Below are 14914 nucleotides of genomic sequence, written 5' to 3'. Positions count from 1 at the left end.
CAGATGGTGGTAGTTTCATACAGTCTGGATGAGATATGCATGAAAATTATCTATCACCTACAAGATTCACAAACCTACAGCTTGCTGACTAGAAAGTAGACACGCCATCCACTCAATAAACCTCGGTAACAGCTATAAAATAGATTTCCTTGCTTTTACCATTAACTCGCTCTCTCTCTCTCTTCTTCTTCTTCTTCCTTCCATATTGATATGCTCTATTCCAGATACTCCACTGAATAAAACCGAATAGTTCCAATTCCTTGTTCTCTGATGAAACCAGATCAGCTATAATACGTGATTTGAGTTACTAAGAGCCCACTTGGCGCTTGGTCACAGAAGCCAGAATTTTTGTGTTTTTCATACCAGTAATCTCGTGTCACACATAATCAGTATCAGATAATGTCCTATTGACATAGCTAACTTTTGAGGGCATTTTGTTCTTTGGATCTACATATTTCTTCTAAAAATTATCGTCACGGCTTGGTTAACTGATTTTTTTTTTCATGTTGTTGTTTCTCACCAGCACACACAACTTCGATATGACGAATTCTGTTGACACAGAAATCTCGAATATACGAGGGACGTTCAGAAAGTAAGTTCCAATGGGTTGTCAGAGGACATCTTTCACTATTTTTCTACATAATTTCCACCATTGTTCAGGCACTTATCATAACGGGGCATCAAGAGCTGTATACCTTCGTCCTAGAAGATTGCCGCCTGTGACGCAAACCACGTATTGACTGCTTCTTGGACATCGTCGTCATCTTAAAACCGCCGGCCACCAAGGAAAGATTTCAGATGTTTGAACAGGTGAAAGTCGCTGTGCGCGAGGTCAGGACTATATGAGGGATTATGGAATTGTTCCCAGCCGAAGGTGGCGAGAAATTGTTGTTAGGCCGGCCGTGTGTGGGCGGGTGTTATCATGAATCAAAACAGAGCCCCTGGTAAGCATGCCACGTCGTTTATTCTGGTTCGCACGACGCAGTTCCTTAAGGGTTGGCAGTATATACTCGCGTTGATTGTGGAGCCTTGACCCAAGAAGTCACGGCGGGCGATTCGATTTTCTTAGACATTATAAACATACACCAAGAAGCTTACGCACTGCGAGAATGTCTGAAAATGTCAATACGAGAATGTCAATAAACTTCATATCACTAAAGATCACAAAGGATTACTTAGAAGGATTTTCAGGAATTAAATTTAGAAAAAAGACATCGATTTAAAGCCCATTCAGTTCGATGATTGCATTACTTGAGACTAATTTGTACTTTCAGTTCTATTCTGTATAGAGGTCAACATGGGTTTGTTAAAGGGGGTTCTTGTTTCACTAATTTACTTACATTTCATAATAAGGTAACTACAGTTCTGGATAAGGGTGATTCATATACGATAATATTTCTGGATTTTGTAAAGAAATTTGACAGACTATTACATAATAAATTGGTGTTTAAATGAGGGCAAATGGGATTGAATATCAGTTGGTTGATTGGATAGGAAATTGGCTTTCTAATAGATAGCAAACAGCTGTTCTCTGAGGAGGGGAGTTAGCAGTGGAGTTCCACATGGTTCTGTTCTAGGCCCACTACTGTTTAATTTGTTTGTCTGTTAATAATACTGCGAGTGATTTGCAAGCCGATATTCAGCTATTTGCAGATTCTGCAAAGTTGGGAAAATTATTAGGAATGATATAGATGTACCAATGATCTAGAGCGATTTGAATAGAGTAGCTATGTAGGTAGACAAGCCGGGATGCCAATTCATCACCAGTAAATGTAAGGTTTTGCACTTTGGATCTCAGAAATGCAATGCCCTATATCAATGTTTCTCAACCTGTGGTCCGCGGACCACAGGTGATCCGCGACGATGGGACAGGTGGTCCGCAACCAGACTTAAATCAATTAAATAAATATATAATTTTTTTTAAATTATTGAAATCAAACAAATAGCGTCAGAATGTTCAAAGGTGGAAGCAATAAAACTATATTGTTGTTCACTTCACCCCTCTTTTATTACTTTAGTCATTCTGGGACTAAAATAATTTGTAGCGGCAGAATGATGGATAATAAGAGGGGTGAAGTGGACAACAATATAGTTTTATTGCTTCTGCCTTTCCTTGCTGTTTTGTCAGATTTGAAGTAAATGCTATCCACATTTCAACCAATTGCTTGTTGTTTATTGATTTTTATTATTGAAGGTTTTCCTCTTTCAAACAAGGCTCAGTATACCTTCAGAAGTGCTAAATGATACTTGGACAAAGTGTGTCGTGAGTTAACCGCAGTATTCATATATTTATATATTTTTCGGAAACATTTTTTAATAATGGAAAAGTGGCTTAGAACTAGGACTTTGAAAAGAAGAGCAAATGAAACAGGTGATGCTAACCATAATTGCGATACACGTGTTGTAACGGCGAGGAAATATGATACTATTAAAGTAGAAGAAAATTAAAGAACAAATACAGTAGGAAATATAACTCTTCATATTTGGAATTCGGGTTTACTTGGTGTGGAGATGAAAGTGAACAGAAACCTTAATGTGTTTTGTGTTATGAAGTGTTGACGAACGGATGCATGAAACCTGCGAAACTCCGACATTTAGAAACTAAACATTGTGATGTGAAAAATAAGCAAATTGAAAAAAAAAAAAAGCCAATTTCAGAGACGCTTAGCAACATTAAATCATGGAAAAGATGCAGTTTCGGTCATGGGTTCGATTAATAGCAAGGCGCTAGAAGCATCTATCTCTTAAGTTTGCGCATAGCGAAAACAGGGAAACCTCATTCTATCGGGGGAAATTTACCACTTCCAGCTATAAAAGATGTGGTAAAAACTATGTTTGGCAACAAGTTACTAAAAGATGTTAATTTGATTCCTCTTTCAAATGACACTGTCGGTCGCAGAATGATATGGCAGATGACGTAGAATCACAATTAATCGAAAGAGTTAAGAAGAGCCCTTATTATGCGTTACAAATAGACGCTGATGTTACAAATGATGCGCAGTTAATATACTACCTAAGATATGCGCATGTTAACAACATTCATGATGATATTCTGTTTTGTAGAACTTTGTCATCCCGAACAACTGGAGAAGAAATATTTCACATTCTCAATAATTACATAATACACAAATGGATCCAGTGGGAAAAATGTTTGTTTCTGTGGTCAAGGAAGTGGCTCCGGATATAATCGGGTATATTGTTTCATACATAGGGAAGCGTTAGCCTTCAAAGGAATGCCACCAGAATTTAAAACTGTACTACACAAGGCTGTAAAGCTAGTTGATTTTATTAAGACTCGACCGTTAAATAACAGGTTATTTTCAGTACTCTGCGATGAAATGGGCAGTGAACATATACAACTTTTGCTTCATTCTGAAATTCGCTGGCTTTCCAAGGGCAAAGTACTAACAAGATCATTTCAATTAAGGCACGAAGTTTTATTGTTTGTAAATGAACGTAATTCTAATATTGCATCACTCCTTGTTGACGAAGCATGGTTATCAGGACTATCCTATCTTTCAGACATTTTTTTCGAAATTAAATGAACTAAATCTCTCCCTTCAGGGAAATTCTTTAACTGTTCTTGATGCCTACGACAAAATAAATGCATTCGAGAGAAAGAAAAAAAAAACTGGTGTTGTGCATTAGTAATGTATCGGACAAAATCAGGGATGAAACGACAGTTACACAAAGTGACATCACGGTGAGGCTCAGCTCTGCTGGCGAGGATTAGGATAGCAGCCAGCGTCCCATTTAGCGAAGTTCCGTATCTCGTACTGTCGCTTGCGGGAATATGCGGCCGAGCACACCGAATCCGTCGCATGCAGATAACATCCGTACGGTCATGGATTGTACAGAAACACACATCAGAACGTAACGAATACAAGCAGCACACAAGACGGATATAAATAAAACCACCACACGATTAATGAATCTGCCAGATTTACGATGACCACTGTTGTGCCTCTGGATAAAACAGGACGGATATAATTAAAAGCACCATCATAATAACACGACTAGTACAAATCAAATGCGTACGGTATATACGGGATACGGTTGCTGGGGGAATTCGCCCTACCACGTGAATGCCACTTTGCGACTGACATCGTGGGTTGGACTGTTTATACATATTAGGAATGACTCACATAACAGGATGGCTTACATATTTAAGTTAAGGGATATTACATCCCATGTCGTTTCTTAGCCGAATAAGAAACTCAAAGAGTTTCATGCCGAATATAGTAGAAACTATATAAAGTTCGGCGATTCCAAGCATAAGCAAATACCTGGATACTGCAGCAACTGACCCTTAAGGTAGTGCAAGCTGAGGCAACTCATGTCAAAGGTGGAGCAAGCTCCGATCACTATTCTTGATATTTACCCATAATGTGAACTTAGCTCCTAGGAGCTGTATTACTGTTCCACATTATGAGAGGTCACTACCCAGACCGGTTTCAAGCCTTTGGCTCTTCATATATCTAATAAGGATGTCTTACATTTTTTTTTTGCTGGTCATGGAAAACTTCTCAGGGAAATAGGCGCGATTTGTATCGGCCGGAAGTGTGTGGGAGGGACATTAATGGCTTTGGGATGTTCTGAGTGAAATTTTTGGGTATATGCAGGGAATGGTTTGGACAGGACAAGGGATGTCATCCATGATGGAATCCATGGATGTCAAGTTCGTATTCAGTATTATGATGAATGGAATAAGATAAGAACAGCATTTTTCCCTTATATCATAACGCACTTAGCGAATGGAACAGTTTACATGTCGCTGGTCGAATCAGAGAGTGCGTGAAGATAAACGTTGTTGTGGGGCTAGCTTCATGAGTATGGGCAGTTGAATGGGGATAACATATAAAATATAAAAGTTGCTGTGGGCAGATGAATGGGGATTAAAGATAAACGTCGTTGTGAACAGATGTTGATGAAGGTATCAGCGGGATGGCGCTGACATTCCCCATTCATTTGCCCATGGTACCAACGGCATTAAAAATATTGTTTGTGGGGTGAGCTTGATGAGTGTGGGCAGATGAATGGGGATAACATAAAATATAAATGTTGCTGTGGGCAGATGAATGGGGAGAAGGAACGGTGCTGATATTCCCATTCATTTGCCCACAAGAAATCGGAAACTGATACTTTATTTGTTTAATAAAAATTAAAACTTTGTTCAGTGATGATACACTTTTAATCATTTACTTCCAACTTAATTATGTTTCCATATGTATTTGTAAATTTTTAGGTATGTGTAAAATGTTGTATATGTATATGTGAATGTAATATGTAAATGTTGTTTGTAAATGTAATATGTATATGTTGTTTGTAAATGTATATGTAAATGTTAGTAGTCCCCCACATATATTAAAAAAATCACATAACTTAGTGGTCCGTAGAATTGTTTTAGGCATTTTACTGGTCCTTGGGCTTAGAAACTCTGCTCTATATCATATTGGAAGCATTGTATTACAGGGGTGGAGGAATAGAATGATCTTGGGATATTGGTGCAGAGAGAACTGAAGTTCAAAGGACAAATTGCAAAAGTGATAAAAACAGTACTAAGAAATGCCAGTATACTAAGAAGAAGAACATTGATACGTAGAGATAAGGATGTGGTCATTCCACTGTAAAAACTTTGATTAGACTACATCTGGACTACTAGTGCGCACCAATTTGGTCACCTACGTTTGTAGGTGAGAAACAAGCTCTGGAAAACGTCCAGAGGCTGATAACAAACGCAGTATTGAGTTTGTGGAATACTGACTATGAAATAGAGCTGACTGAATGTAATCTGCAGAGTCAGGTAAACAGGCGGAGGAGGGACGATATGATTGGGGTATATAAATTTACAAATTGTTAAGAGGAGCTTATCAGATAGATACCAAGGATATTTTTCAAAAGGTTGAAGGAGGGTATGATATAGAGACAAAAAGTCATTCTTGGAAGTTGTATAAAGGTGTGGTACATAAGACAGTGAGGAGGCAAGACTCTTTTTGCATGGAGAGTGTTTAGTGAGTGGAATGTTTTGCCGAATGAGTGGCGAGTGCACAAACATTGAACCAATTTAAGATGAGGTATGGTAAACATTATCTCTGCTAGAATGCCTCTTACCATTGGCTACCTCGATGAGTCTTGACCCAGATGTTTGTGTAATAATAATAATAATAATAATAATAATAAATTCTGGATCTGGATCGATGGCAATTTTATTTCAATACATGTGAGGCGAAACAACTGTAAAACTGTACAAAGGTGAAGATCAGTGACTGATTTGTTGAAAGTTTTTAAGGAAGTTTATACAGCATTTAAAACTGTGCACTCTTTTTCTGTAACAAAAAGAGGCAGGGGTAGACCATCGATGAGATGGATGGATGGCGTGTGTGGGGTGACTGATCTTCAGAGAGTTGAGGCTGCCAGAAGGGCAAACAACAGGATACATGGCGAGGCCTAGTGTGGAACATCGTCGAGCATCGGAGTGACCATACGGCATCTGTAGATGCCCAGTGAACACAGACAGACACTCTTTTCTGTACAGAATTAACATTGCCCTTCTTGACACAATGCACTTTGCCAAAACGGTAAGCATGAACGTCTCAATCACTCCATAATGTGAACATGGATAGAATCCCACTTGCACTGAAAAGTTCAGATTCTGTGCCAGCAAAAAGTTACCAAGGAAGTATTAACAAGAAATGACAACAAACAGGGAAAGGGGTAACATTTTGTTAGCCCAGTATAAATCCACTTAAATAAAATATTTAAAAAAACAAAAGAACAAATACCTGAGGTATTTAACTTCATAGGTAGGTTAAATTACTGAAATAAAGACAATTGAGGACATCAGCCGGAATTAGAGAACATCTGTGAATGTTGCTGGCCAGTCACTGAACAGGTATTTGGTAGGAAAATTATGAACCTTGCTCCAATCACTTGACACTGGCACATCCCTTGCTGAACCAAATTTACAACCTAATTATATTATTCCTAAAGATCTTCTTGACTTTTTCTGGCAAACCATGCTACTTTCCTCTTGAACTCGGTGTAATTTGCTCTTCATTCTTTCGCTGCATCTACATTGGCTGGAGACCCATCCATTAGGATCTGTAAGCATAGAAATAACTGAATTCAGTATTGTCTCCATAGTATGAACAGGTAACCAACGTTCTGATGCCTTCTCATAACCAAACTTATCATCACTTGGTTCATGTAAGATTGATATACAGACATCCCACTTTTATCAATGTTTGGATGCCAGATTTCTGTAACAAATTTCATCTTTGGTGGCCGAAAAGGATATTCTTTTGGAAAATATGAACTTTAAAGAAACCCCTTCACACAAGGTACCTGGAGGTCTAATAATAAGAACTTCCCATTTGTAGATGTCATCACCATCCATGAGCCCAACAGAAAATCCCTCTACTGGATTCTTCTTCAGTTCATTTAACTGTTTTCGAAGCAAAAGGGCAGACTGTTGCCCTGCCATTCACGCTGACTTGCTATAGTATGCTATAATTAACAATAAATAAAGTTGGAATAGCCATATAAACTACCTACACACCAAGCTTAGGATAATAGAAAGCAAACTATACCGATTAAAAGACATTACCCCGACACACATAAAAATACTAATCTATAAAGCATTATGTGAAAACATTTTAAGATACGCAATCACATCATATGCATTCTGCACAGACTACAGACTTAACAGGTTGCAATGGTTGCAAAACAAAATGGTAAAACTGATATTCTGAGAACAACCCACACGTATGCAGGCAGCACGGAAAAAACACAAAATATTTAAGGTGAAACACTTATGCCACTACACAGTCATGTTAAAACATTACTACAGTCCAATCTATAGAGCAGGGATTGCCAAACATTTTTGACCATTGACCCCTTCAAGAGTTTCTGGACTTTTTATCGACCCCTTCTATTTTACTATTATGTAATTTTAATATTATGTAATATGTATGTTGATGAATTTTAGAATATTAACGCTCACTTGTATGTCGATGCACAAAAATGAGACTGGGATCGAATACGTGTAGGTATAAGTAAATAAGCACCTGCGCGCGTGTTGCAATCTCGCTCCCACCGCGCCGGCCGGACGGGAACCACACATCCGTTTATTGGTAAATACGTCGTTTTGGCCTACTTTATTGGCTTCTGTAACTATTTTCATGACCTTGCTCCATCTTATAGGTCCTATTCATGTCACTGTTCCCACGAGTCACTCTTAATTGCGTTGTCATTCAGAATGGAGGTAATCCAAGTTAATCGAATTAAATATTACCCATACAATGATGTCTTATGTTTTTCTATCGACCCCAATCTACCCCTGAGCACGAATCTACCACTAACAATGTTATATCGACCACTTTGGCGACCACTGCTATAGAGTAACCAGAACAACATATCAAATAACAAGACCACATAACATATAAGTACAACAATCACCACGGCAAAGCCACCCGAAACTTTACATACTTGACATGATAAATAAACTGCCGTTCGACGACAGAAACCTAGAGACATACGGAGCTGAAATAGGCACTATATAAATATTATAGCGAGAGTGAAAATTAGAGAAATTCCTGTTGCTCTCTATCTCTCCCTCACACACACACACACACACACACACACACACACACAAAACCTATGACAAACCCCACTCAAAAAAACACCACTCCAAGGACAAGTTCAAATCCAACCCTACTTGCATAAAAAAGTTAAGCTGCAAAATAGCAGTTAAAGTCTTCCAAACATGTACCAAGAAACAGTAAAATCAACACCTGGATTGCGACCGGTATAGAAACATAATCACCGCCACTTATTATCTTCCTCAGATAAGCTCTGCAAAGCTTCGAGGAAGAAATCACAAATGCCTCCCAAAGAAAAGAAACAAAGAAAATTATTATTGTTATTATTATTATGTGATAATATCATTAATATAATATTACTATGTAACAAGAAAAATAATGTAATAAAACATTATTATTATTAAAAAATTATATAATTTTTTTATATAATATAAACGTGAACATAATATTCGACACAGGCATTATTCCACAACAACTAAAAACTGCAGTAATTACGCCAATATACAAACACGGCAAAAGAAACGATACTCAGAACTACAGACCAATAACTACATTACCAGTCATCTCAAAAATTTTAGAAAAAATAACACACACCAGACTACAGAACTATTTACAGAAGTACAACATCATCTCACAAAACCAATACGGCTTTCAGAAAACAAAAAGCACCATTACTTTATTAGAAGACATCGCCGACATAATAAACAAAGCTCTCAACAAAAACAAGTATGCTGTCCTTATACTGCTGGACCTAACCAAAGCATTTGACACACTTGAACATGACATACTACTCACCAAACTATACTCAACAGGTATAAGAGGAACATTGCATACATGGTTCAAGAACTACCTCTCAAACAGAACACAAGTAACAAAAATAGGTATATGTCACAGTCGGAGTATACAAGTAAAACACGGTGTACCTCAAGGTGCCATATTATCACCCACTTTATTCAACATATACATTAACGATGTTCATAACATATCCATAAGAAGTCAAATATTTCAATACGCAGATGACACTGCACTACTAGCAATCCACACAGACATTAACACAGCTCTCTGCAAAGCACACCAAAACCTAAACGAAATCAGAACATACTTCCACCAAAACGCAATGCTAATCAACGGCACCAAAACACAGATGTTGATAATACACAACCCAAGAATCATACGTCCCGCATCACTATCGATACATTGTCACACACCGCTGCATTAACAACAAAAATACCTGCCAATGTTCCGAAATCGAACGTGTAACAGACGTAAAATTCCTCGGTCTCTATATAGATTCCCACCTTAAATGGACAAAACATATAGAATACCTACACACCAAACTCCGGATCATCGCAGCCAAACTCTTCCAAGTTAAACACATTATCCCACCCAACATAAAAAAAAAAAACTCCTATATCACGGTATCTTCGGATCCCTACTCAGATACGGAATAACAGTCGATTCAAATACATCAAACAGCCACCTAACAAAATTAGAAACACTACATAGGAAACTCGTGTCAACAGTGATCTGGACACCTTACATGCAATAACCAATATCCGACAAGCACATGGCGATACACAGAATTCTGAGCATTAAAAACCTGAAACACTACATGATATTAACAAGGAATTACTTCAACATCACCTATCGAAACAACAGAGACACATATCGTATAACACGACCTACAACAACTCTCTACATCCCCACACCCTTTAACAACTCATACGGTTCTTTTGTGAGATCACATCAGATACCCACGCAATTCAACAACCTACCAAGAAAGTTAAAACACGTAGATAACTACAGAACATTAAAAAACGAACTCTGGAAAATATACCAACAAAGTTAAGAAACCATTAACACTAATATACACATCACAAATCACCAGCATCCAATGCCTACATCCCATACATAAACAGTAGCAACAACACAAATAGTGAAGGCTAAATCCCACTCTCTTCATAGAAGCTAACCCAAGCTTCGAAGTAAGTGGGATTAACTTGCCTCACTCATCTACAAGTAATCCTTATAAGCAAATGCAGAAATTTGTATGTATAATCACTCTTTCTCAAACTTTAAAAAATAAAATAAAATAAAAAATTATAAAAAAAATTCTGTATAATCTTCATTGTTAATAGTAGAAGAACATGTGTTGTAAATACATAATATAAAGGCAAAAAAGTATTATTGAAAAATTTAATTGAAATCCAATGTAGGAATTGCAGCACTTAGTGCTGAACTCTGTAAAATTATAAGGTGCAATGTCACACAAGATGTTTATTGTATGTATAAATATTTTAGCAATAAAAAAAATAAAATTATTATTATTATTATTATTATTATTTATTAAAATTATTTTATTATTAAAATTATAAATATTACATAGGAAAATTGTGTCAACGGTGATTCGGACACCTTATACGCAACGCCAATATCCGACCAACACATGGCGATACACAGAATCCTGAGCATTAAAAATATGAAACACTAGATAACATTACTAAGGAATTACTTCAACATCACCTATCGAAACAACAGAAACACATCGTATAACACGACCCACAACAGCTCTCTACATCCCTACACCCTTCAACAATTCATATGGTTCTTTGATGAGATCACATCAGATACCCATGCTACTCAACAACCTACCAAGAAATTTAAAACACATAGAGAACTACAGAACATTAAAACACGAACTCTGGAAAATATACCAACAAAGTTAATATACCATTAACACTAATATACACATCACAAATCACCAGCATCCAATGCCTACATCCTATCCATAAACAGTAACAACAGCATAAATAGTGAAGGCTAATCCCACTCTCTTCATGAAAATTAACCTAAGCTTCGAAGTAGGTGGGATTAATCCGCATCATTCATCCACACGTAATCTTCACAATCAAAGACTGCAAATTATGTAACAAAACAGTCAGTACGGTGTATAATAATAATGAAGATACATATATACATATATATATATAGTATATGAATTTGTATCCAAAGAAAAAAACTATTGAAAAGAAATAATGTGCTTTAAACTGCTAATGTACAGAGCATCAAGTATAATATGCATTAATTGTAAATATGCAAACACTCTGTACGATAAAAATAGAAAAATTGTTATTTTATACATAATGTGTAAACATGCAAAAAATGTCTGTAATAATCATATGTATGTAATTTATCTGAGACATTATCATATTATTATTATTATCATCTATTATTCAAAAATTCCGTGTAATCTTCATTGTTAATATTAGAAGAAAATGTGTTGTAAATATAGATGCAAAAAAGTATTATTATCAAAATTTTAATTAAAATGCTATGTAAAAAATTAATCACATATGCAGCACTTAGTGCTGAATTTTGTAAAAATTACAAGCTGGAATGTCACTAAACACGATTATTGTAATTGTGTAAATATTTTAGAAATCAATAAAAAAAATTATTATTATTATTATTCCTTTAATAATACCAAAAATCAGAAGTACTGTTAATTAAGGTTTAATTATTTGAAGGATATTACGGAATAAGAGAAAATCTTAGTTTTCGGGATTATTCTGCTTATAATACGAAATATTTGTGCTATTATGAAACTGTCAGTCTAACCTTAATTTACATTTAGAGTCTAAACTCTAAATGCAAAATTTTAACATATAACAGAACATGATATGGGAGGTATTAGAGCGCCTCCATACACTACTTGTTGGTATCTGTCCATGAGCCACTCTCGTATCCACATCCTCATATCCATATCACCTGTTTAATATCCATCCCTATTTGTTTCAATTTGAGTAACATTATTCCATCGAGTAATCCTATCAAACGCCTTAGCAAAATCCAGCAGTATAACTGTATAATCATTCCCCTTGTCCAACTCAGCTGCCACTCTATTATAAAAAGTTAATACATTATTAAGACAAGACCGACCTTTAAAAAACATCATGCTGCCTCCCATGGAGTATCATATTCTCATCCACCAATCATAAATTCTGTCTTTGACCAACTGTTCCAGTACTTTTACCACCACTCCCGAGATGGTGATTGGTGTATAATTTTATACCGTCTTAAAGTCTCCTTTATGTAAAGGAATTGTTTTATCCTTCTTCCACTCCATAAGCTTACCAGAGCTCAAATTTAAGTTAAACAGCCAAGTAAGAGATATTGACAATTCCTTTGCACATGCACGTAAATACCCGAGCAGATAGCCCATCTAAACTCAGCAGTATTTGCATTTAAATTTTGCAAAAATGTAAATTTTGCCTAAGTACCTCTGATTCATTAACCTCAATTTTTATATCAGTTATTGCTACATAAGACACAGATATATCCTCATTCGGATATGTCTGTGTCTTGCAACTCTACTATGACATCTGACTCAGTCACCTCGCTATCATCAGCACCCACTAAAGTTACTCTTCCAATAGCCTTTTACTTGCCACGTAGAAAAAGAATTCTTAGGAATTTTCTTTTCCCTGCTTGGATAAGGTCTTCTCATAATCTGGTTTAGCCTTCCTTACTATGCTGGTAACCTTGCTGGCCTGACTTTTTGCTGCTCGGGAGTTTGCTGATCGCCTTTCTCCTTGTAAATCCTCCATAATTTTTTTTTTTTTTTTTGAATATAACGCCTAATACTACTATTCATCCATCTAATCCTACCGTATTTATCTTCCTAACTGTGGGAATATATTCCGATATTGCTTCCTTGACCCGTTGACTATCGCTGCACTTCTAACATCTTTCCCCTGCAATTTCTTATGCCATGAGACGGTTGTAAGATGCCTCTAAAGCTTGTTATTATCACCTACCTGTAGCTCCGTATATATATATCTCTTAAGAAAAAAAATTCACAAATTTTGCATCCTTCCAAGCCAATACCGCATGATCACTCTCACCAAGCGGAGGTAACGTGGATACCTTATTTATGAACAGATCTGAATCTATGAACGGATCCAACACCCTCACACCACGAGTCCCTTCATTGATATGCTGTTTCAAATATTTATCTCTTAGAAGGTATATGAATTCCATTTCCTTCTGCCATGTGATCTTTCCTCTTTCCACTCAATATCTCCGTATTTAAAATCCCCATAATAATTACTCGACCTGCACTCATTGCGTTAATTTGCTCATGCATCTCTTCCACATCACCCTTCGTACCTCCATCCCCTGGCCTATAGTAGCAGCCAACTGTATATTTTGTTCCGTTGGCCACTGTTTCACACCAGATTGCCTCAAATGAACTACCATTTACATGTCTGTCTTCTTACTATCTTTTTTTTTTTTAACCCCGCAGAGTTCTTCAGCAGTACTCCTCCCCCTGTTCTATCATATCCATCCGCTCTGAAAATACTCTCATCACATTCAATTCCGGTAACCACATCTTCTGCTGCCAGTCAAGTTTCATTAATGCCTATACGCCTCCGTAGCGCAATTGGAAGAACGACGGTACATTGCGCCCTTCGATTGGAATAGGCCTAAGTTCGATTCTCGTCGCGATGGGAGGAATCTTTATCTGGTCGATTTCAATCGATGGTGAGTTAGCCGATCTCATACGGAGGTAGCAGGGTTTTTTCTCCCGGAAACTCGGGTTTTTCATCCCGCATACATTCAAATCGGCCCTTCAGAACACACGCAATTTACAGACAAAAATTACTAGTTGTGGTGGTGTTGGAGGTGGGCGGTAGATGGCGTTGATTCGTAGTAGAGGTAAGGTGTAGAGACAGTTGAAGATGTCCTCCCGCGATGAGTCTTCGGACTCCTTGGAGGTATCAGGAATAATAATAATAATAATAATAATAATAACTTTTGGCGAGATCGCACTGACTAATACCAAAAAAACTCTTCCCTCTTATTTCGAATGCTTCTTGTATTAGTATACAAAAACCGTAGGTTACCTTTAGTTCTTATGCCACCTTTAATTAACATTAGTAATTTCAGGGAATTAACACTATTAATTATCTAAAATTTATAAGCACTATTTTAATTCAAAACAAACACATAGTACGTGTGTTTAGTACCAGAGTTTCAACTAATCCTTATTCTAATATCTATTAATGTATACAAAATATACTTTCTACTAGAAACTACGCGAGGGTGATAAAAATAGGCTTAGCAGACTGCTTTCTGCTGAACTAGAGATTTGATAATGAATACTCACCCAAAATTTCAGAATGTGATCAAAATGCTTCTTCAGGCACGTCCCACCAACGAATATTTATGAAACAACTCAAAATAGTGGATATCCGTGACAAATACAACTTATATAAATTAAAAAGAAATTACAGCATAGCATCACGTCATAC

General features: G+C 36.7%; 1 protein-coding gene and 1 pseudogene across 1 annotated transcript in view; both read right to left on the bottom strand.

Annotated features, from left to right (window-relative positions):
• The window catches only part of LOC150098211 (neuroendocrine convertase 1-like), a 194223-nt gene that overhangs the window by 164790 nt on the left and 14519 nt on the right, over positions 1-14914 (bottom strand). The gene's annotated exons all lie outside the window — the stretch shown is intronic.
• On the bottom strand, positions 6985-7483 carry LOC150098212 (ubiquitin-conjugating enzyme E2 G1 pseudogene; annotated as a pseudogene).

Source organism: Typopeltis vanoorti, chromosome 16 (genome assembly GCF_054136105.1).
Source record: "Typopeltis vanoorti isolate ZY-2024b chromosome 16, IOZ_Tvanoo_1.0, whole genome shotgun sequence".
Lineage (NCBI taxonomy): Eukaryota > Metazoa > Arthropoda > Arachnida > Uropygi > Thelyphonidae > Typopeltis > Typopeltis vanoorti.
The sequence above is the reverse complement of the archived record's forward strand: the minus strand, read 5'-3'. Positions and strand labels throughout refer to the sequence as shown.